The sequence below is a fragment of the Alligator sinensis genome, unplaced genomic scaffold (assembly GCF_000455745.1).
Source record: "Alligator sinensis unplaced genomic scaffold, ASM45574v1 scaffold572_1, whole genome shotgun sequence".
NCBI lineage: Eukaryota > Metazoa > Chordata > Crocodylia > Alligatoridae > Alligator > Alligator sinensis.
The window spans coordinates 1,600,806-1,624,349 of NW_005842288.1; the positions used below are offsets into that span (position 1 = coordinate 1,600,806).

At 46.4% G+C, this 23,544-nt stretch overlaps 1 protein-coding gene across 1 annotated transcript in view; it reads right to left on the reverse strand.

Moving 5' to 3' along the window:
* The window catches only part of ST6GAL1 (ST6 beta-galactoside alpha-2,6-sialyltransferase 1), a 175,512-nt gene that overhangs the window by 119,544 nt on the left and 32,424 nt on the right, over positions 1-23,544 (reverse strand). Inside the window, 1 exon segment of the mRNA XM_025209396.1 lies at positions 19,331-19,433. The gene's annotated coding sequence lies outside the window, so the exon portion shown is untranslated.

The following is a 23,544-nucleotide window of genomic DNA, read 5'->3' on the forward strand; positions in this document are numbered from 1 at the left end:
GCCCGGAGAACCCAGCAGCTTGCGCTGGCCCCTTGTCTGCGGCTCTGCCTTGAGGCCGGGGAAGCAGCCGCAGAGGCCACTTAACTCCATGAACAAAGAGTCCTGGCTTTGAACATCCTCCCCAGCTAACTTCCAAAGCGGGAGGGGAGGGATGCATATGCTACAAGGGGGTGCTTACTCAGCTGCTTGGACAAGGAGACGTAAAAGAACAGCTCTCTCTAGCTCAGGGGCAGGAGGGAAGTGAGGCACCCCTGGGTTCAGTCCTGAGCTTGGTGCTTATTCAGTTAGCAGAGAGACTTAGTCATGGTAGCCTCAAGTCAAGCAGAAGGCAGGTAGACTTGCACCTTATAGACTAACTAGATATAGAGTTAGTTATATACATATTTGCAAGCAACATTAAGTACGTATAACCCCACCCAGCTTGGTGCGTCTGTAAAGGCAGCGTCTGATGAACTGAACTCCAGCTCACAAAAGCTCGTACTATATACATATCAGTATAAAGATAAATATATATAGATATATACCTAACTGAACTCCAGCTCCCAAAAGTTTGTTCTATATAGATATATATAGATATGCATTTATAGATATAACTGAACACCAGCTCTCAAAAGCTTGTGCTACATGTATTTTATAGCTTGTGCTATATATAAACTAAGCCCCAGCTCACAAAAGCTTGTGCTATATATATCTATATTCTACACCAAGCCATAATATAGAAATCTATCTATAGAGAGAGAGCACAACTTTTTGTAAGCTGGACTTCATAAACACATAGCAAGCTGGGAGGGTTATAAGCACTTTGGAGGACAGAGCATTCAAACTTAATTTTGACTAATTTGGAAAATGATCCAAAATAAATAGGATTCGATTCAATAAGAACAAGTGCAAAACTGTACTTTGGTTGCAATAATCACATGCACAATGGGGAACCAGCTAGGCAGAAGTTCTACTAAAATGGTGTAGGTTATTGTGGGTAATTGAACTTGAGTGACCCCATCATACCAGTCTGTACAAACAGGAGTTTCTTATGTGAGATGCATTAAATAATCTTTATGTTCTATTCAGCATTAGTGAGGCCTCAGCAGAAATATCATGTGTGGTCTGGGGCACCACATTTCAATGAAGACGTACACAAACTAGAGTCCCAAAGAGAGAAACAACAAATTATTAGAGGTTTAGAAAACATAGTGTTTGCAGAATAACTGAAAGAATTGTGTTTGCTCAGTCTTGGGAAGAGAAGGCAAAGGGAAGACATGATAACAGTCTTCAAATATGTGAAAGGTTGCTACAAAGAAGAAGGTAAATTGTTCTTTGGGTCGTCTGGGTAAAGGACAAGAAAGGGCTTAAATCGCAACAAGACAGATCCCATTAAACAGTAGGAAAAATAACTATAAGAAGCGTTAAGAACCTGACTAGATTTCTTAGGAAGGTGGTGGAATCTCCCTCACCGGAAGTGTTTTAAAATAGTTTAGGCAAACATCTGTCAGAAATAGTTTAAGTATAATGGATCCTGCCCTGGGGCAGAGAAATGAACTAGGTGACCTCTTGTGGTCCCTTCCAGCACTGTTTTCTATGATTTATGCAGACCACGTGCAAGTTGGGTGTCAAGTATTCCACAGAATTTACAGCCAGAAGGAACATCATCTAGTTTAACCTTATGTCTATCACAGGGCATCATGTTGCACAGACACCCCTGTATTAAACCCTGTAACTTTCGTTAGACCAAAGCAGTTCAGTCCTTGGCAGGCTGAATTGTTCTGTACCAGAAGCAAAGAACAAGGCAGGCTGGTGCTACCAATACTCAAGATCTCTACAATGGCAGGGAGTTGAGTAATAGGTGAGCTATGCACAGATGATCCTAGCAGCTGACCTGTAGGAGAGGAAATAGACCATAAAATACCTATCAATCAGCTGGGGGGGTGGGGGTGGAGGAATTCCTTTCCAGTCCCACATCTGGGGAACAGCTGGACCTTAATCATGAGAGCAAAATACAACAACCAGGCATCTGAATGCTACATCTCAACTGGTAACCATCACTGCTTAATTACAACAGCAGCATTTTACAGCTTCTGCTTTGCTCATGTACAGATGATTAAAAGGTGCAAGGCAGAGGAAAAACAAAAAATGGAGAGGATTAGTTATGCTTATCTACCTCATGGCATATGCTGTAATATTTGTAAAGCACTATGAAAACCTTGCATGAAGGGAGCTATGTAGTATGCAAATACTGTAAAATGTATTACAGACAAAAAGTGGAGTTTTATTCATGTTTATAAACTATGGTGCTCAGTCTGGCAGAAAGATTAGCACTGACTTACAGAGATTAGTTTTCAAAATGCATACACTTGTGCTCTTATTCACCTTGCCCCATAATTTTGTATCCTATGATACAGAAATGGAAAAGACGCATGCAGTTTTGATAGCAGAGAATGTACTCATGCTACCAAGGGGGTTGTTATTGAAGTCTGGCAAGGGGAAGTCTGGCAAGGGGTTTTCCTGACCGGCAGTGCTGCTGCTGCTGCTGCTGCTATGATGCAACCTCCCAAATGATCTCAATGTTGCCATAGATGCAGGAGAACCATTACTGAACATGTTTTCACTTGAAGATAAACACAGGGAAAACTTCAGCCTTATTTTGGAAACTATAACTCAGGTAACAGTAAGAGGTTATTGGAGATATTAGCTTTCCAAGAAACTTTACCATATTTTCTTAAATTACTCTTTCTTACTGCCACTGAGGTAAGTGCTGAATTCTGATTTGTAGAGTAGATGCAAAATTTGTCCATGGTATAAGTGACTATGCAAGGTACAGGGAAGTTCAGAACCAGATTCTAAACCCTTGGTTCCCAACCTAGGGGTACAACCCAAATCAGGGTCGTGGGGGGTCCTTAGTACGGTCGTGAAGGGCCCACACACACATGCACATTCAAGCGCATGGCCCAGGAACGTGGAAGCGGCCACTGTGCACAAAGGGGGCAATGGCGGTGCCCCTGGGCTGCCACTGCCTCACTATGCTCCCAGCAGCCCCTGCGGTGCCGTGTTGGGAGGCAATTTTGGGTCGCAGCAAAAAAATGTTGGGAACCACTGTAAACCGATACCATAAGGGCACTGAGACACACACTGGCTGGCCCCTGCTCTAATTCATGCCACATTACATAAAGCGCCATGAGTTAGAGTGTTGTCCCCATCACCCCCCAGTCCAACAGACATTTGTCTCTTGGGTCAGGGGTGGGGGGCAGAGGGGGAAATCAAGCTCTGCTCTGGAGATGATCGAGCTGGAGGAGCCTGCCTGCAGCCTCTCCCCACAGCCTCCAGTGCTGTCTACAGAAAGAGAGGGGGAGCGAACTGTGGGCTGGGATTTTCCTGGCCTGACCTGGAGGCAGGGGGGATGGGGGGGGGGGAAATATTGGATGGCCACCACCCACCCCCTCTCCCTCCAGCTCAGGCTGGACAAACCCCAGCCTGCAGCTGACTCCCCCTCCTCTCTCCCCCAACCTTTGATGTAGACAGCACTGGGGACCAGGCCTGGGCTGCATCATCCCAGCCCTGATCACGCGACAGATTGACCCTAGGGAACAAAAGTTCTCCAAGGTGCTCCAAAAGTGGAGCGCCTTCATTTGATCACTTATTTGATGAAGGTTAATTTGTCACTGAGTTGGCCACTTTTAAAGTGTTCTGCAACCATACACACGTGTCATGGTACAGCTGGATAGCACTTTCAGGGAGCTAATCACGTGACAAATGTAACTTCTGTCTGCACCCTAAGTGATCTAATAAATACCTTAGAGAAACTGAGGCTCTGATTCAGATACTTAAGGCCCTGAGAGGTTGCAGATGAGGGATTAGGGATTTGTAAGCCATGGTCTTGGAGACTGGCTTTACACAGTATCAATAAGCTTTCTTAACTAGAGAAAGATTTAAGTTATTCAAGGTAGAGCAGCAATGTCCAGAATTATTTCCTTCTTCCAGTAACGGCAGAGCTATGCTTATCAGAAGACAAGGTCTTGCAAACAAACAGGGACCCCTGATAAGGAGGCTGTGCTTCCCTGCCTTCTTTCTGATCTGGCAAGAGAAGTTCTTACTCTCTGTTTCTAATCATGAGTAGAAGTTGGCACTCACATGCAGGCCATGTACAGGTGTTATGTTTCTATCAGGAGAATCGCTGTTTTCCTGATATAAACCAGAAGTGTACAGGCATTCATCGAGTTTCTCCCACAGGAAAAAAAATGCCTCTTGTGGAAGAAAAATCATCCTCTTTCAACAAGGAAAGTCTCTCCAGCAGAAAAAAATGCTTGCATACTTCCCCGTTGCTCAATTCATCTGGGCAACCAAGAGGGGCTGAGCAGCGGAAAGATGCTTCCCTGCATCTTCTTGAGACCAGGGTCCCCCTAGTCTGGCATAGGCGCAGGAAGCAGCTTCTGCTTGCCTCTTTCTGGTCCTGAAAGGAGTCAAGCAGCAGAGAAAGACTCCCATGCTTTCCCCAGACCAGGATCACTGAGGTCTGGAAATGCCCTATGGGCTGTTTCTCCTGCCCCTCCTATAGACCATTACTCACCCAGCCTCCAAACTAGTCTGAAGAGAGGGCAGGGGCTTTCCTGTGCTTCTATTTCTGCTCAGCTCCTGTCCACTGAGAACAAAGTGGAACAGCCACTACTCCCCAGATTGGGTCTTGGGAAGGCACAAGGAGTAGGAGAGATGGGGCAATCACAGACCAAATGCCTGTATTGCTCCCTCTTCTGGAAATGTTTCTAGTGATGAAAATTTTTCATTGCTACAAATGAATGCCTGTTTGTGGCCACAGTTTAATCTTGTGAATTATATCTATGTGTTTGCACACTTAACAGTGCTAATACTAGGCATCACCCTTAAAAGAATCTCATAGAATCCTGGTTGAGAATCACTGATCAAGGGATCAGTGGCATAACAAACAGGGTTTGACCCCTGGGCAAACCATGTGGGGGCATAAAAGCCTGAATGGTTCCAAAAGCAGAGGGCAGAGGGGACCCATGCCAGGAACATCAAAGCCCTCCTTTGCTGCCACTGCCAGATATTCTGCCTTCCCCGGCAGGCTACAGATACAGGGTGGACAAAATACAGCCCATGGGCCAGATTTGGCCTACCAGGCCATTCTATCTATTTTGAAATTTTTTACCTGCCAGTAGCTGCCTATCGAAGGTGACAAGGTGCCAGTGGCAGGAGGAGCTGGTGGCAGGACCTAGCAGCGGCAGCAGCAAGGCCCACCTGGCCCTGCCTCACCCCAGCCGCCAACCAGAAGCTTCTGCCTAGCAGAGATTTCTGGCCTGGTGACCATGGGGCTGTTCCCCTGCCCTCCATCCATCCAAGAGTGGAAACTCAGATAAGAACAGGCTGAGGGAGGGTGGGGGGAGGATTGCTGGCAATCACCCAACTCTTCAGGGGCTGGGCCGAGCCAGAGTGGCTCCATGCCACACCATGCGGTCCCAGCCATGCACCACATGGTTTCCAGATGAATAGCCAGGACCTCACAGTGTGGCTTGTAGCCAGCCCAGTGCAGCCTGGCCAGGAGGGTGGAGGCAGAAAGTAGTGGCAGGTGGGCAGGCATGCAGGAGGGAAAGTAGGGAAGCAGCAGAGGAAGCGCAGAAGTGGCAGCAGGGATAGTGGCAGCGGTGAGGGAGTTGGAAGTGGCAGCAGGCAGGAGTGTGCAGCCCGCATGAGTGCCCCAGGGTCAGCAGGGTCCCAGGGTGGGGTGGCAGAAGCGTGGAGCCTAGGAACAGGGTCTGCCTGGCTCCATCGCACAAAGTTTGCATGCAGACCACCCGAGCTGTACACCTCTGGGGAGAGCTGTGCATGTGATGGAGACATCAGCCTGGCCCCACTCACTGCTACACACAAGCCATAGAGAATGATGGAGAGCTCCGTGGTGTGGAGCTGGGCCCTCCTTGCTGCCCTGGTCGAACCCCATGACCTGCACCACCAGCTTCATTGTGCAGGGCTCAGTGGGGCTGGTCCTGAACACTGCCACCACCTGTGGCTGGGGACTAGGGTGGGAGCGCAGGGAGCTGCACATTATGGGGCTGGGCAGGGCTGGCCCCACTCACTCACCCCCCACCACATTTCCTACATGCACCCCCCCATCCCCCACCATTCCCACACCCACCCCTTCCACACCCACCCCACCCACCATATCCAGACCCTACCACACACCCCCACATACACTCCCTTATTGCCCATACACAATATACCTCACAGTAGGGCTGTATTTAGGACTCCCACCACTGGTCCATCATGCCATGACACCATCATCTTGAAAATCCCCTTTCTTCTCTGCTGTCCACAAGAAGTAACTTAATGGTTCTGATTTTTAAAAAGTGACTGAACTATCAAGTGCTTCCTCAGGTACTCCAGATGATCATAGTGCTCTAATTCACCATGAATTTTGTCATTGCCTTAAAGATGTCATGTATACATCCTGTTAAGATGAGTTTGGCTTCTAGCAGTATTGAACTATGGATGGGTCTATAAAATCATAGAACATTAGGGTTGGAAGGGACCTCAGGAAGTCATCTAGTCCAACTCCCTGCTCAAAGCAGGACTGTCCTCAACTAGATCTTCCCAGCCAGTGCTTTGTTGAGCTGCCCTTAAAAATCCCCAAGGATGGAGATTCCACCATCTCTCTAGGTATCCTATCCTGATGCTTCACCACCCTCCCAGTGAGACAGTTTTCCCTAATATCTAACCGAAACTTCCCTTGCTGCACTTGAGGCCATTTTCCTTGTTTGGTCATCTGCCACCACTGAAAACAGTCTAGCTCCATCTTTTTAGAACCCCCCCCTTCAGGTAGTTAAAGGCTGCAATCAAATCCTGCCTCAGTCTTCTCTTCTGCAGACTAAGTAAACCCAGTTCCCTCAGTCTCTCCTCAGAAGTCACATGCCCCAAAACTATTTTCATTGCCCCCTGCTGGACTCTCTGCAACTTGTTCACATCCTTGTAGTGGGAGGCCTAAAACTAGACAGTACTCCAGATGTGGCCTCACCCACAGTAGCAGATAGAGGGGAATAATTACTTCCCCCGCTCTGCTGGCCACATTTCTACTAACGCAGCCCAGTATGCTGTTAGCCTTCTTAACAACAAAGGCACACTGTTGATTCATATCCATATAACGTCTTTCTCTGTTTGACTTCTAGCAGAGTCATGTGGCACTGGTTAAATCTACCCAAGTGCATTACATTTCCTGTTCTTGATTTTAGGATATAGTGGCTCTCAATTCAAAATAAGAAATATCCAACCAGCATATGAGAAGCAGGATCCAAGTTCCAATAGCAATCACAGTGATAGATTTACAGTCCCTGGTGTCATTCAGCTATTGAATTATTCACAATATATACTCAGCATCTTACTAATGGGGTTAAATTGTCTCTGATTGCTGATACACAGCCTGAGAAAGCAGAAAGGACCCATTTATCATTGGCAAATCCTGTGCTACCACGTTATAATGCAGTGAAGGACAATAAAGTTCCTTCTTAGAACAAGATTCCTCCAGGGATGGATTTTGGCTGTTAGTTTCTTTACAGCCTATATTCTCTGTGGTGCCTTAGATTTGCACCAGGAAAATTCAGCCTGGTGTGTCAAACAGTGAACTTGCTTTCAGCAGTTTCATTTAATCTGCAACATCAGAGAAAGGGAACCAGGTCCTCGGCAGACATAAATTAGGGTCACTGATTGACTGAATGGAGACATGCCAATTTACAACAGCTGAGCATCTAAACCTGCCTTATGGGAAGTACTCAGCAATGGCTCCAGAGATGACCCACTAGCCTTTTGTTCATATTGGATCTCCACTCTTTTCCAAGCCCACAGTTTTAAAAACCCCTCTGCAAGGAAGCAGAGACAGGAAAAAGTCATAAAAGAAGGGCAAATATAACAGAGAGAAACAAAAAGTTCTGAGACATGTAAAGTTGAATGAAAATACGATAATAAAGACAGCTTCCAGCCTTCATAAAGAAGAGCTTTACCTGTGTAAGGACCTCAGGATTAGAGCCAAATCACACCATACAAAGACCCAAATCCAACAAAGCAGGTTAGAGGGATGAATATGTGCTGGTTTCTCTCTTATGGGGTATATCCAGACTAAGAAGCTTCCTCCCTGTAATTCTCAGCAGACTGAAGCTATAGCTGTAGTGTGTAATGTCACATGCTATTTAACCCTGCTTAGATCCAAATCTACACTTAATACATACACTGCAAGTAGCACTAGGGTGGCTTCAGTGTTTCCACAAAAAAAGCAATTTCCTGCTGTCAACAAAGCCAAGGAGTCCTGGGTTCAGAGCCTGCCCATAGTCTGAACTGAGGATGAATTAGGTGAATTCTGTCTATTCCTCCCACAGTAATCCAGTAGTCTAGAGCATTACACTCTTTTGTGGGGGGGGCGGGTGTTAAACAGATGATGGATGTATCTAGAAAGGCCAGTAAGATCCAATCTATTTTGTGGATATTGCTTACAGTTACACCCTCATCTTTATTATGAAACTGTTATAGTAAGGATTAATGCACATGATATCGTGTAGAGAAAAATCAATACTTTCTATGGCTTAATAGATCCTTTTAGGTGCTTTTTTCACCTGATCTTCTGTGCTTATTAGGATATAATTACCATGTAATGATTACACAAATCAGGTATAATAAGCAATGCATTTCTGGGGGATTAGAACACTGGTTATATTATGAAACCAGAGCTTCAGTCAGTTGAAATTAAGGTCCAAACTGCTACCACTAAATCATCTTTAATTTGAGAACAAGTTAAAACATAGCTGAATCTTGCTAAAACAACCAAACCATGTTTAAACCATGTTTTCAAATATTGACTCAGTCCTCCAAAGCTGAAAGCTTGTATCGCAGTTCTGGGACAGAGTATACAGAGTATAACCCTATTGACAATGCAAGAAAGAATCTAATCAACAGGAGATGTGTTACGAGGAAGTAATGTAGAGGGGAATTTTACACTTAATTCCCCAAATAATGCCAGACACAGTTTAGAATAGATTCAGTTTTATTTGGAGAGAGAAGTGGGGACTGCTACCAGAATCCACATATTGGAAGTTGGACAAATTTCATTGTACAAAAGTGTATAAAACCCCTCAAACCTACCAGTCTGCAAACCTAACAATGTCTTTCTACAACCCTGCAGATAGCCAAAGTGCAGCTTTCTCAAGACAAGTCAGTAAAAATAGAAGTCTAGATGCCATATAAAATTAGATCCTCTGCTGATGTCAGTTAGTAGAGTTCCTAATGAAGAAAGGCATCTGGCCCAATAGTTTTAATTACCGCTTCATGGCTATGACCAATATACAGCCTTACTTGCTGCTATTATAAAACCAGAAATTACATTAAAACAAGCACCAGTATTCATACAAGAGATAAACGATGAGAGCATGACCATGGCAGCTGCTAGTCAGGAAGGTTCTTGTATGTTGATCTGGATTTAGTCTGTCACAGTTGAATGCATTGTACAATACCCTGGAGGCAAAGCTTTGGAATGGCATTTGTCTGGGCTCGTGTTTAAAGCCTAGTTCATTTAGGAGACTTGCACTTTCACATTTATTAAGCATACAGATGTTCACTTCTATTGTACAGAAAATACCCTTTCAGTCTCAAAGATCATGAACGATATTCACAGAGACACTGGGCACGGGCAGACCTGACGGCATGTTTTTCCTGTTTCCCATTTTGCTCATGGTGGGAGGTATGATTTATGCCAGGGGTTTTCAACCTTTTTTAAGAAGTGTACCGTCAGCGGTCAGACGCAGAGCAGGGGAAAAGGGGCTTGCACATGGCAGCTGCCACCCACCACCCTGCGCTGCCACCACCGGGCCCCACTTTACCACAGCCAATCATACATGCGACTCCGTGGGCTGCTGACAGGCCTCACACCTGGCCAATTGCACGCTGCCCATCAGCGACTGGTTGTGGAGCCACGTGTATGACTGACTGTGGGAAAGCGCCATGCGACAGTTGCACACAGCGGGCAGCGGCAGCAGCAGCGGAGGGTGGCAGCGACCACCATCTGTGAGCTCCCCCTTGCCCTCGTCCGACCAGCCAGGCAGCACCTGTGTGGCCCGCAGAGGGGCACCGCTGCTCTCGTCCCCCTGCCCTGCTCCTGGAAGGTGGCAGCACAGGGTGGTGGTTGACAGCGCTCCATCCCTGCCCGCCTGCACATACCCCCCAGGACCTTTCCATACATACCCCCAGTTGACAGACCCTGCTTTATACAACAGGCATAGCTGCTATCACAGTCCCAACACAAGCAAGCTCTACATCAACCTCCCTGGAAAGATGTCACATCCCATATAGCTTCTTTGGAGACATTTCTCACTTTTTTTCTTTCTGGGATATATGGGAGAAGCCCAGTACCCAGTCACTGGGAGTTTGGGAGCAGTGTAAACAAAGGGATGGAACAGGAGACACAAACCAGAGAAGTTACAATTCTCCCACCTGCTGAAACCTTTCCATCCCACTTACCAACTGGAAGTTCATGGACTACCCTCGTGCTCAGAGACTCAGGGTTAATGCCCAGAGCGTTAGTAACCTCTGCTGCTCTTATTTTCAGCAGAGACAGGAAGGGAGGACACTTACAAAGCTGAAGAGAGGGCAGCTAGAATTTTTGTTCAAACCAAGCCAGCAGCTGACCAGAATTTAGCCAAAACTGGAAACAACTGGTGCATGGCGCAAACTACAGAAATTTCCAATAAAACCTGAACAACTGGAAAGTATGATGTGTAAAGGGAAGAGCAGCCCTACTCATTAGCAAAGTGTTGTGCTGTAATTAGACCAACAGTACAAGATGAACAATTTTACTTTGGGAATTTAATATACAATACTTTTGCTCTTATACCACAGTGGACCTTTGGCATGCATCACTGCATTCTGGGGCTATCTTGCTCACAGCAACTCATATCAACCTTTTAGAGTTTCCTGAATGTGCCAAATGTTTTGTAGGTACTTTTCCCCTCAGAAACATATTCTGAGTGAAAGTCAGTATTTGTGGATGAACTTTATTTTTGCTCTTCCTCACCTGTCTCTCTCCCCCGCCAAAAAATTTAGAATGAACTGGATGTGGACAGTCGTCAGTCCATTGTAATTGGACTGTGTGTCAAGTTGTCTCATTACAAACAGAAACATTGATCTAAAAGAGAATATTTTTCAGTTGGTACTAAATAGGCTATGTCCTTAATGATTTCAAAATAAAAACAGAATTCAACTATTTTATTCTGTCATATTATGACATATCAGGAGTATCAATATTTTTGAGTTACCACTACTAATAAGTCATGAAATAATGCCTACATAAAAGTGAAAATGAGAATCCCATAACATAAAATTTATAAAGGACATTTCAAAATTCTCAAATCTTTTTCCCATTTTAAAATATTTTGTCATTTTCACTAAAATCACCATTTGCCAAAATGTTTGGAGTTAGATAAAAGAGCATTTTATCTTTAAAAAGATTTCCACAAAAGTTTACCAACCACCTCTATTTGGGACCTCTGAGTATCTACCAATTCCTAAAGATCCCATGAACAAATTCAGAGAAGGAATGCTAGTGCTTTAGACCACTCTGGAGAAGTTGAACAAAGAAGCCAAGCAAAACTCAAGAAGCAGTAACTCCCCTCCAGCTATCTCATCTCATACCTGCAACTGTGTCCCTAGAGATATTAATAATTAAATGCTTACCTGAGTCTTTCCACTTTAAACCCAGTGGAGAATCCTGGACTATCAAGCCCAGGGTAGCCTGAAAGCCCCTCCAGCTCAAGGGTGAAAAGCTAGGTTGCTCAATTCTGCTACAGCTATATCCTCACTGCTGGTTAACCACAAGTTAGTCAATACACGCAACAGATGAACCAACTAGAGGGCAAGGACATTGTCAAAGCAAGCACATCACTGTCATGTTCTATGTCTGGCTGCAAGGAACAGTACATGATAAGATTCACAGTACCACAACTCAGTCTAGACAAGGCTCTTTGGGTTCAACTAAACAGTTGGAGAACAATTTTTAAGCAAGCTTTTGGGTTCAAAAACCCTTTGTCAGGCTAAGGAAGTTTCAGCAGTTGGTGTGTGCTCTTTCTGGATGGAATGAAAAGGAAAGAAGCCAGGGGCTGGGCTGATCTGCATACAAGACAGGCAGTCATTTAAGATGTAGATTGAGGAGTCAATGGGTAAGAGGCAGGCTGGGGGGCGGAGGGGGCGGGGGAGAGAAGGGGGATGAATAATAGTGGAGAGATACCTGGGGAGTCAGCTGTCAGGCAGGTTATAATGTGTCATAAATCCAATGTCTATATTTAGTCCATGATTTTTAGTATCCAGGAGGTTGATGAAGTGGAGTTCATAGGCTCGTCTTTGGGAAGTGTTTTGTAAGTTTTCTTTGAGGAAACTGAGGGCTGAGAGATTGGAGAGAGAGTGGCCCTCCTGTGAGAAATGTGCCCCCACAGGTAATTGGGTATTCCTGTCTCTGATAGATTTCCAGTGTGTGTTCATTCTGGTGTGCAGTTGTTGTTTGGTCTCTCCTATGTATTTTCCATTAGGGCATTTGGTGCATTGGATGAGATGCATTACATTTCTGGAAGTGCAGCTTTAAGATCCGGGAATGCTGATGGCTGTGTTGTGGGGTGAAGTAATTGTGGGGGTGGTGGAGATGTGTTACCAGGTTTTGGATTTCTTGTCATGGCATGGTCTGGATCCTTTTGGTGTATTCTGGGCCTGAGGAAGTTTGCTTCTGGTGATGAAGTTAGTGAGGTTTGCAAAAGACAGGAATACCCAATTACCTGTGGGGGCACATTTCTCACAAGAAAACCACTCTCTCCAATCTCTCAGTCCTGATCCTCAAAGGCAAGTTACAAAACACTTCCCAGAGACGAACCTATGAACTCCATTTCATCAACCTCCTGGATACTAAAAATCATAGACTAAATATAGACATTGGATTTATGACACATTATAACCTGCCTGACAGCTGACTCCCCAGGTATCTCTCCACTATTATTCATCCCCCTTCTCTCCCCCGCCCCCTCCGCCCCCCAGCCTGCCTCTTACCCATTGACTCCTCAATCTACTATTTAGTTGGTCTAATAAAATATATCAGATTCACCCAAAGAACCTTGTCTGCCTATGTCCTTAGACCAACACAACTACAACCTACACCCCTACAACTCAGTCTACGTGTTCACTAGGTATTGTGGTTCAGGTTGCCTGCCCATTGTAGGGTTAGTGGAAAGAAATGGTCTAGAAGAGTGGTTCCCAATCCATGGTAAGAGTACCACCACTGGTATGCAGACAACCTGTCAGTGGTACTCGTTAACAGATTTATTATAATTATGTTATATGACAAAAATTTACCGTTGGCACTTACATTTGAACTGAAAAATTTGCTGGTGGTACTTAAGGTTGTACCGTTTTAAGTCGGTGGCGTGCAGTCTGTCAGAGCTTGGGAACTGCTGGTCTAGAACAGTGGTTCTCAGCCTTTTTTGTACCAGGACCCATCCTGGTCCAAAACCTTGATGGCCAGTCCTGACCCATTGGCCCCTCACTCCCAAGCCACAAACCCCTGTCCTTGTCGGTGACCCTCACTCCCCATCCACTGCCCCCTGATCCTGCTGGTGCCCCTCACTCCTGACCCACAGCCCTCTGGGCTCTGCTGGTGCCCCTCACTCCTGACACACAGCCCCCTGGCTTTGATGATGCCCTTCACTCCCAAGCCACAGCCTACTGGCCCTGTTGGTGCCCTCACTCCCAATGTATCATCCCCTGCCCCCCCTCCAGACATGTTGGTGCCCTCACTCACAACCCACAACCCACTGCCCCACCAGCCCTGCTGGAGAGGGCACCCAGCTGCCCCCATCTCACTTGGGCTGGGGCACGGTGGCTGCAGCAGCTCCAACTCATCCAGGTGGCATCAGAGTGAATCCAGCCTTGGCACAGGCTGAAGAGAGGAGGAGGGGAGGCCTGTGGCACCCCCTGCCCTGGGCTGGGGCTCCTGTACCACACCAGTTAGCCTGGTCACGGACCCACCTGCCCCCTGAGCAGCATCTCCCAGGTGCCCCGCCCCTGCAAATATGGGCACTGGTCACTGTGCCGTCAGACCAGCCGCACAGCTCCACCCCACCCTAGAAGGATCTTCCACACCCCCTTTCCCCTCTGGAGGGGCAGGTGCCTTCCCCCCTGTCCTAACATGGCCTCAGTGTCTGGCCACTTTCCCCCAGTGCTGGCAGATACTCACCCCCTCCTCACGCACCCATCCCCTCCACACACACCCCCAGACACTCACCTCCTCCTCACACACCCATCCCCTCTACACACACACACAAACACACACAGCCCCCAAGCCTTTGACCTCCAGCCCCCACCCCTCATACACTTGCCTGCATCCAGCTGCTCAGACTGCTCCCACAACCCTGCCTGGCTGAATGTTGGCCATGTGCGTGTGTGTGCACGGACATGTGTGTGCCCGCTGCCTTCAATAGCCCCAAGCAGCTCCTTGAAGGCTGGCATGCTGCCAGCCTGCAAGCAGAAACCCATGCTTTCCTACATTTTTCTGAGATTTGCTTGCAACCCTTTCAAATATTCTTGTGATCCACTTCTGGCCCCGTACAGTGAGAAACACTGGTCTAGAAAACTCATTCCCTGAGAGACCTGAGGTCATGAGATGGTATGCTGTTACATGCCTGAAGTAGGGATCCTGCTCACCCTAATGACTAAGACTTGAAGCTTTTGGGTTTCTTCCTTTTTTCAATGGAGGTGGTATTTCTTGGTGAGAAGGCGAGGTTTTTATTTTTTGTTCTACTGAAATCCTCTTTCAGTGTTATTTTTAGTGCATACAGTTGTATATTTTCAGCACACTTCAGCCATTCTGATTTTAACTGATTTGTAGAATAGTGAAATAGTTGCAATTGTATTTTTAAGTGGCAAAAATATAGCTGTTTGGAGCTAGATCCTGCACCCTTTTTTCAGATAGAATGGCACTTAATTATGCAAAATGTCCCATGTGAGGCGAACTGAAGACTATCAGTGTCAGTCAATACTGCAGACATATTTTATGCAGGCTTCTCAGGGAAAAAGTTTCTAAAGGTCTGTGGGCCTTAGACCATGGTCTAACTGAAATGCAAACCTCAGTACTATTTCTGTTCTAAATCTAGAGTCTGAAATATGAAGGTATTTTAAATTCATTCCAATGAGTGTTTCCATCTCAGCTGAGACACCGTTGTTGGTAGCCACAAAATACGCAGAAGGGGAACAGTCAGCTTGCTTTCAGGACACTGCAGCTATTGGTAAGGACTATTTTTCCTTATGTTAGTGGTCTGTGTTATAATGTTACTTATGACAGAAAGAGATTTGATTCTGGTTACAACTACCTCTCTCCCTACAGTGCCTGCTCAAGGTAAGGTATGTGATGTGCTTATTGTCATCATCATCATCGGCAGTCCCTCAGAGTTGAGGCTGACGTCCGTCAGGCTTGATGGGTCCTCAGGTGACTGAGGAGCCTGATTCCAGATACACATATCACCTTTTCTAAGCCCCTCCCCATTAGGGTGAGCAGAGGCTATCCTAAAAAGGACTGCTCAGTCGTAGATGCAGCTGCCAAAGGACACCCCTGTCCTGACACAGGTGCCCGACTAGCATCATGCATCTGCTGCCTGTGTACCGATTCTTGTCTGGGGGCCTCCAGGTATTACAGCCCTGCCCCTGTCACCAATCCTCCATCGCCACAGGGCTTTTGGACCTGACAGAAATCTGCACGTGGCATATTTAGCATGGGGACTCCAGTGCACAGTCAGGCCCACACAGTCTTGGTGGTTGGTGGTCAGGTTCAGTGACATGATGAACCATGATGACTGGGGTCACTTCTCTGTTGCAGCGTTCTCCCGCCTTCACAGCCATTGGGGCTGCAGCCTTCCTCTGCCTGCTCCACTGTTGAGGACTTCTTGGATCATTGTTTGTCTGGAACCTCTCCCTTGACCTTGCCACCATGGGTGGCCCTACCGGAAGCAAGAGCTCCAGATGGCATTGCTCTCAGGGTCATTGGAACACGCAAGCCTCTCCACCACAACAAGGTGACAATCCTCAGAGAGGTGTACTTATTGTATATGTAAATCAAAACAGAAATATGTATTATTGTATATGTAAATTGTACATATATTATACAATACATACATGTACATGTATTGTACAATATGTATTGCATATTGTAAATTGTACATGTATTGTATATGTAAATTGTAATATGTATTATTGTATATGCAAATCCAAACAGAAGCAAAGAGAAGAAACACCACATATAAGAAATATCATTGCTGGCTGGAAAGACTTTAATATGAGCTTTGATGCCTGGGACATATGGCTCTTAATCCAGCAAAGTAGCATCAGTTTCAATACAGTTGAATTTACACAGACAAAAGAGATCACAATCTAGATCAGGGGTGGGCAAATTGTGGCCTGCGGGCCAGAAGCAGCCCACAAGGCCATTCTATCTGGCCCACGGGGCCCCTAAAAAATTTAGAAAATTAATATTTATCTGCCCCAGGCTGCCTGCCATGCAGCCCTTGATGGCTTGCCAAAACTCAGTAAGCAGCCCTCTACCCAAAATAATTGCCAGTCCCTGATCTAGATGTTGGAGCCTATCCAGATTAGCACCAAGGTGAACGATCTAGCGAGGGTTTGAGCTTCATGACACCCATAGAATTTTTTTCCACCAGAAATTCCATATACAGGTCATAGGCAGACAAGGTTTTGGGTACATGTGATATCTTTTATTAGATATCAGATGTACCTAAAGAACCTTGTCTGTCTATGTCCTTAGGCCAACATGGCTACAACCTACAACCCTATTTACAGATTAAACATCTATCAAAAACTTGGCACTGATATTACTGTTACTGCGGTAATATACTTTGTTGTCAGTGTCCAGTATGACACTGGTTCCTGAAACAGTTCAGCTTCTAATCTTGTTTCCTTGAGTGGTGATGGGATGATTCTCACATGTTCCAGCTCTCTGTACTTGTGCCTCTAAAAAGAAGTGTCATGTAGCAACAGAAGCCTTCCTACTGTTTTTAGCATGGTGATAGGAAACTAACCTGAGATATGCAAAATACCACGTGTAGATAGTTACAAAAAGCCTGTTGCCAACGTATTGCCAAAATAAGGGTGCAGGACAAGTGAACTGGCACATGAATTTGAGTATTAATGAAGTCTCCTGCAAGTAAAGATAGCATATTGTGTAACAGTTAACTGTGCATTTCCTGTATAATTGCATGGACTCAGAAGTGAGAAAAAGGCTATGCAATTACACAGGAAATGCATTTACCAAACTCAGTGTGAACACTGTCCATTAACTGCAGGAGCAATATGAGTGAAGATTTTCACACTTCATTAAGGCTTGTTACCTAGTAGAAGGATACCGTCATCTCAAGGCTGCTTGAAAAGCCTCGAAAATGAGGACACGGAGCCAGTGTCATCAATTATGCAGGCAAAACTCAACAGTGAGGCCAAAGAACTCCTATGCATGTAAGCAGTTTATACACTTGCCCAATAAGCAAATTGCCACTGTTTGTTATAATGTAAACAATAGTCTCCTAATAGGAGGGGAATGAGCATACTTAATTGGTTTGGCTCCAAACACCCTTGGGCATCAAAACATTTCGCAGCAAACTTGAAAAGTACTAGCTTTGTCTTTCACCCCACTTCACCCTTGGGCTACAGAAGATGAAGCCAAACAGTTCTCCACCAACTTGCAACAGTAAGAAAAGCATTTTATTATGGAGATCCTCTCATCCAGCAGAGTTATGTCTTGCCTCCTGCTGTTTGTACCTCTTAAAAAAAGACTCCCAAATGCAGCTGTTAAAAAGCTATGCATCTTCAAGAATAAAAATCTCTTCTGGAAGTATACAGCATGAAGGACCCTTAGAAACATAACGCATACTTCTGTGATAAATTCACCTGTTACGCAACAGCTACATGCTGTGGCTTATATAATTGCTGTGCTTAGAAAAAAATTGTTCATACAAGATGGAAAGAGAATACAAGGGAAAAAAAAAAACATCTCAGGTAATAGAGACTTTCAGTTACCCTACACCAGAACTAATCCCACTCCACTAATCCCATGAAAATTCAAGCTGTATTGACCTGCCAGATAGCTCCATATCTTCCTTTGAGACACCAGTACCTTAATTAACTAAAGTCATTGATTTTTTTTTTTAAATGGGTTGTACTGGTTACATGGTATTGTAGTATATAAGCATCTTATATAATACGCATTCTCAGTTTAGGGCCGGGTGAGCATTATGCTGAGCACTTGCTGCACCTATGGACTGATCAGTATTTTAAAGCTCAGCACCTCTTTGCATCTATTGATTTGTTCTGAGGAGGGGCTAAGGTGAGGGAAAAGGATGAGGGTCTGCTTGTAGCCAAGTTTTTTGGCTGGGCGGGGAGGATATTCTAATCCCACAAGTGAGAATTGAATGCACTCACAGTACAAAGTGAAGCTATTTGAGTCATTTTTCTGCCATAGAAATTGGATCTAATGGAGGAATGTTGAGTACTATTGATTAGTATATGAAAGCAAATTGTGCTCTGTAGTGTTTTAAAAGTACTTACTGAAAAATATTGCATCACTAAAGTTACTTAACTGCTTTTGGAACAACACAGTACATTAGAAAGGAAAAGCTCACTAGTGAAGCAAGAGATAATAAATGTTTATACTGTCAAAGGAAAAATTTGTAGGATTTTTTATCTAGATTTCCAATTTTGGATAAACAAAAAAGGATGAAAGCAATAATAAGTTACTGGTTGATAGACATAGAAATTTCCAGTGGAAGTTTGCCTGGAATGGCAAAGGAAATTGCTGAACGTGGAACACAGGATTTGGCCCTCTGTGAGCACTTGCCACATACATCATTTACTTTAATTGAATTATAAGGGCTTAAATAATAGTCCATGCACGCCTACTGAACCTTACAATCAATGTCTTTTCAACTAACAATCTCCTAATGAGTAGTTGGCTTTGTGAACAATGCTTAAGAAACTTGAGCAGAATTTTTCATTCAGGGTTAAGGTACGTATGCAACACAATCCACGTTATTTCAATAGGCTGTTGAAAAGGGTATTGGAGCAGAGTGCCAGCTACAAGTACAGCTGAGAAGCTGTTTAAAGGCAGGCTTTTTGAAAGTGCTCTAAACAGCAGATGCATACTTGGATTTCCTTGAAATTTGCTTTGTTTTATAAGGGTGCAGGATAGGATTCATGACACAAATTTAATAAAAGGGCTCCCAAGATATGGCCTCTCCTTCCAAAAACAGATTCTACAAACCTTTTCTTGTATACCTGTCAGGCTTGAACCAGGCTTCAGACTCTCCACTAACAGATCTGTGTCATTGGTGGTTCAAGTTCAGCGAGTGTGTGACATCCACTGCCTGAATGAGGAAGGAATGTTGAAAATACTGCATTGAAAAGGCTGTAAAAGGAAAAAGTAGGCTTTTTGGATAGATGCATGCACCAAACAGGTGGCAGTGCATATGCACAGAAAGAGAAGGTATTTGCCCATCCACTTTTCACATGAACAAATACAGCTCAGGGGGACATGCTATTCCAATGAATTTTAGCTACAAATTTGAAACTACTTTTGGGCTAGGAACAGGCATTACACATAAACTGGTTTAACTGATTAAAAACTAGTTTAAACTTGTAACAGAACATAAATTCAGTGCACATAAACCAGTTTCAAAATGGCTGAAACCAGTTTGAGATAAACCTGGTTGAATGTAGTTTCAGACTGAACTGATTGAGCGCAAAGCAGTTTATGCAATTTCTGTCCTAGACCCCTTCCAGGTTTAAGTTAAACCAGAGTCCCCCAGCATCCCGGCATGCTCTCTGGGCTGGGATCTCTCCTCCAGTGGAACAGTGCTGGCCTGGCTCCTCTGCTTCCCAGCCAGAGCAGGGATAGGCAGGGGCAGGGGCGGGGGCCTGGCCAGACACTGCCCCAGAAGTGAAGAGGTTAATTCCCCCTCTCCCCCCCTGTTCCATCAGCACAGAGCTGCATTTCTCTGCTGGTGCTCCAGTGGTGGGGGCATGGGCAGCCCTGGCAGTAGCCTGGAGTGAACTGGGCAGGAAGGAGGTTGAATTCCCCCCTCCCTGTCCCATGGACCTGAGCCAGGGTCTGCCGGGCGCTCCCCTCTCACTGCCGCAGCAGTACAGGTGTGGCCAGAGGCTGGCTGACATGGCCCCCTTAGGCAGGGGGCAGAGAGGGAGATTATTGCCCCCTCCACCCCATCTGTCCCCCAGGGGACTGCAGTGGGGTCTGCCTGCCCCGGCCACTGCTGCTCACTCCCTGCGCAGGGCTGAGCAGTGGGATAAGCCCCCTTCTGCCCCCAAGGGAGGTACAATAACCCTCCTCCCTGTCCCCCTCCTAAAGGCCATGTCAGCTGGGCTCTGGCTGCACCCCCACCCTGCTGCTGGAGCGGCAAGGGGGCAGGGCGCTTAATGGGGACAGCATTGCCTATCATGGTGTCTGGGGAGTGCAAGCCTCTTCCCAGGGTGGGGTTGCGAGCAGGGGGTCAGAGCTACCATGGGCTATGTAGGGTGAGCAGCAGCACTGGGTCTTGGAGGGGGCCATAGCCCACCAACCCCCCACAGTACCACCTCTCACCCCATGCAATCTACAGCAACTTTCCCCACCCGCATCATGCTCCCACCCCTTCCCCCCCCGTCCCTCTGCCAGGAAGAGGCTCACACACTGGGATACTGTGACAGGGGCTGCTGCCCCCGTCATGGTCACTCCCCCTTTGCCACTCCAGCAGCAGGGCCAGGGCATGGCCAGAGACCAGCCCACAAGGCTCCTTAGCTGAGGGGGCAGGGAGGGGAGTTATTCCCCCCTCCCTCCAGCATCTGGCAGAGGGGTCAGGAGGGGGCTCATCCCACGGCTCACCCTGCACAGGGAGCGAGTGGTAGCAGTGATTGGGGTGGGTAGACACCAACTGTGGTCCCCAGGGGACAGAGAGGGGAATAACCCCTCGCTACCCCCTGCCTAAGGGGCCATACTGGCTGGGCTCTGGCCATGCCCCAGTCCTGCCACTGGGGTGGTGAGCGGGGAGTAACCATGATGGGGGCAGGAGTCCCTGTCACAGTGTCCTGGTACACAAGCCTCTTCCCAGTGTAGGGGCTGCATTGTGGGTGGGGGCCGCACTGCAGGGCAGACACTAGAACAGGGAGTGCTGCCCCCATCAAGGGTCCTGCCCCCTTGGCACTCGACACTCCAGCAGCAGGACAGGGACGCGACCAGAGACCAGTCAGTATGGCCCCTTAAGCGGGGTGGCAGGGTGCAGGGGTTATATCCCCTTCCCTCCAGTGTCTGATCCCACCACTTGCCCCACACAAGGAGTGAGAGGCGCTGGCAGTCTGGGTGGGCAGACCCTGCTGCGGTCCCTGAGTGTCAGAGGGAGCGGAGGGGGGAATAACCCCCCTCCCTGCCCCCTCTGCCTCAGGGGCCCATGATGGCCAAGCTCTGGCCATGCCTCTGCTGCTGCAGCAGTGAGTGGGGAGCACCAGGCAGACCCCAGCTCAGGTCCATGGGACAGGGAGGGGGAAATTCAACCCCCTCCCTGGCCAATTCACTCCAGGCTAGTGCCAGGGCTGGCCACCCCTTCCCTCCCAGCACAGCTTCCCTGCAGCCAAAGGCATGCTCTAGTGCCCCCCTGGCTCCTGGCCTGAGCGGCTGCAGGCATGTACCTGCATTCCCTCAGTCCAGAGGGAATGTCTGTTCTGTTGCAAATTGATTTAACCTAGGCAGGTTAAACTAACCTGAAAAGATTGAATCAATTCAGGCTCTGGCTTTTTGAATGTCTGTCCCTAGCCTTGGGGAACCTGTGCCTTAAGAGGCTCTCATGGGAGTCACTTGATACCACTTGTCATGTTTTGAAGAGGTTCATCAGTTAGAATTCAGGACATGTCTACACTACAGGTGTAGAATAGTAGAGATACTTGAGTTAGTCTTACACAAACCAGCTTGAGTATAAGAACCAGCACGTACATGGCAGTGTGAAAATCCATGTTAGCTAACTTACCCTGCTGAGAAGTGTGTGCCAGCCTTTACCCTGGGCACCTTCTCTTATACAGGGTCACAGTCTTAAGACTGTTTATTGGCCTTCTGCAACATGTAATAAATAAAACTCTCACTCCCCACCCTTCCAGCACCAGAGAATGTGGAGCCTACCTGCTCCCCTTCCAGGAAATCCATCCCTTTGGAGTATTTGTTTTGCCTGCTCCTAAAATATCCTCCCTCCCCCCTATACACTTAGCCTCCTCAGATACTCCTCTGCTTGCCCCAAACAGGCTGAAAGACTACACAGCTTTCTTCTACCATAGTATTTTTTTCCATTTCATTTGGGTACCTTAGATGTTCTGAATGCTCATTTACCAATTTACAGCTGGATTAATTGGCAGCTTTTGGCACAAGTCCAGAGCAGGGCACAAACTCACAGTTCTGGAGACACCTCAGTAGCTCTGTCACTGTATACCCTCCAAGTGAACAACAACAACAACAATACATTTAATCAGCGTCTTAGCACAGAGATCCTCAGTACATGTCATGGAGCTGCCCAGTTATTCATGCATTGTGGGAGGATGCGTTTGCTAAGTAACTCTTATCTAACAGGAACTGAATACCAAATTCCTTACTAAGTTTTTATTTGGGCATCAATTTAGGCCAATGATTGTCAACCAGGGGGCCTTTCAAGGGTGCTAGGTGTCAACCAGATTCTTTCAAGGCTTCTGCAGGGTGCCACACAATATTAGCACTGCTCTTTCTGAGTTTTCTGCAACAGAAAAGTTGTTCTCTTATTTTTCTGTTGTCAAAAAATGAGTGAAACTGGCATTTTCTAGAAGGGACCACGAGTCTAAAAAAGTTGAAAACCACTGATTGAAGCAATTAAGTCATATTGAAAACCACTGTTTTAGGCTTAAATAAAAGAAAGTAGCACGGTAAGGACCCCTGCACGTGTCTTGCATGCACATTCTGTCATCCCAGAGCATCTATGCAGACACATGGAACAGTACATTCATTTTTAAAAGAATCTAGTTCCCAATTTAGCCTGGGTTAGTCAAAGAACTTTTATTTTGTAGCATGATTCTGTTACTACACTGGTTTGATAAATCTGCACTTTGATAATCAATGAAATATTTTTATCTGCCCAGAATTTAGTCCGTTTCTGTGCTATACTTGCAGTTAAGGCCCATCTCCTCTTAACCTCACAATGGAACCATTAGAACTGATCACATTTTCTAGATACACATAGGAGTCTGTCCCGGGGGAGAGCTGGAGAGAGGACTACAAATTACAAATGGGGACCCCCGGGGATGAGAACCCCCCTAAGGAAAAGAAAACAAAAATGAAAAATAAACAAGGAAAACACTTACCTGTAGCAGGACCCGCAGCGCAGCTGAAACAAGGGAAAAAACCCACGCGGATCATGAGCTGTGCCTTCATACAGCTGAAGCCAGCCACTGACGTCATCGACAATCACCGGCCAG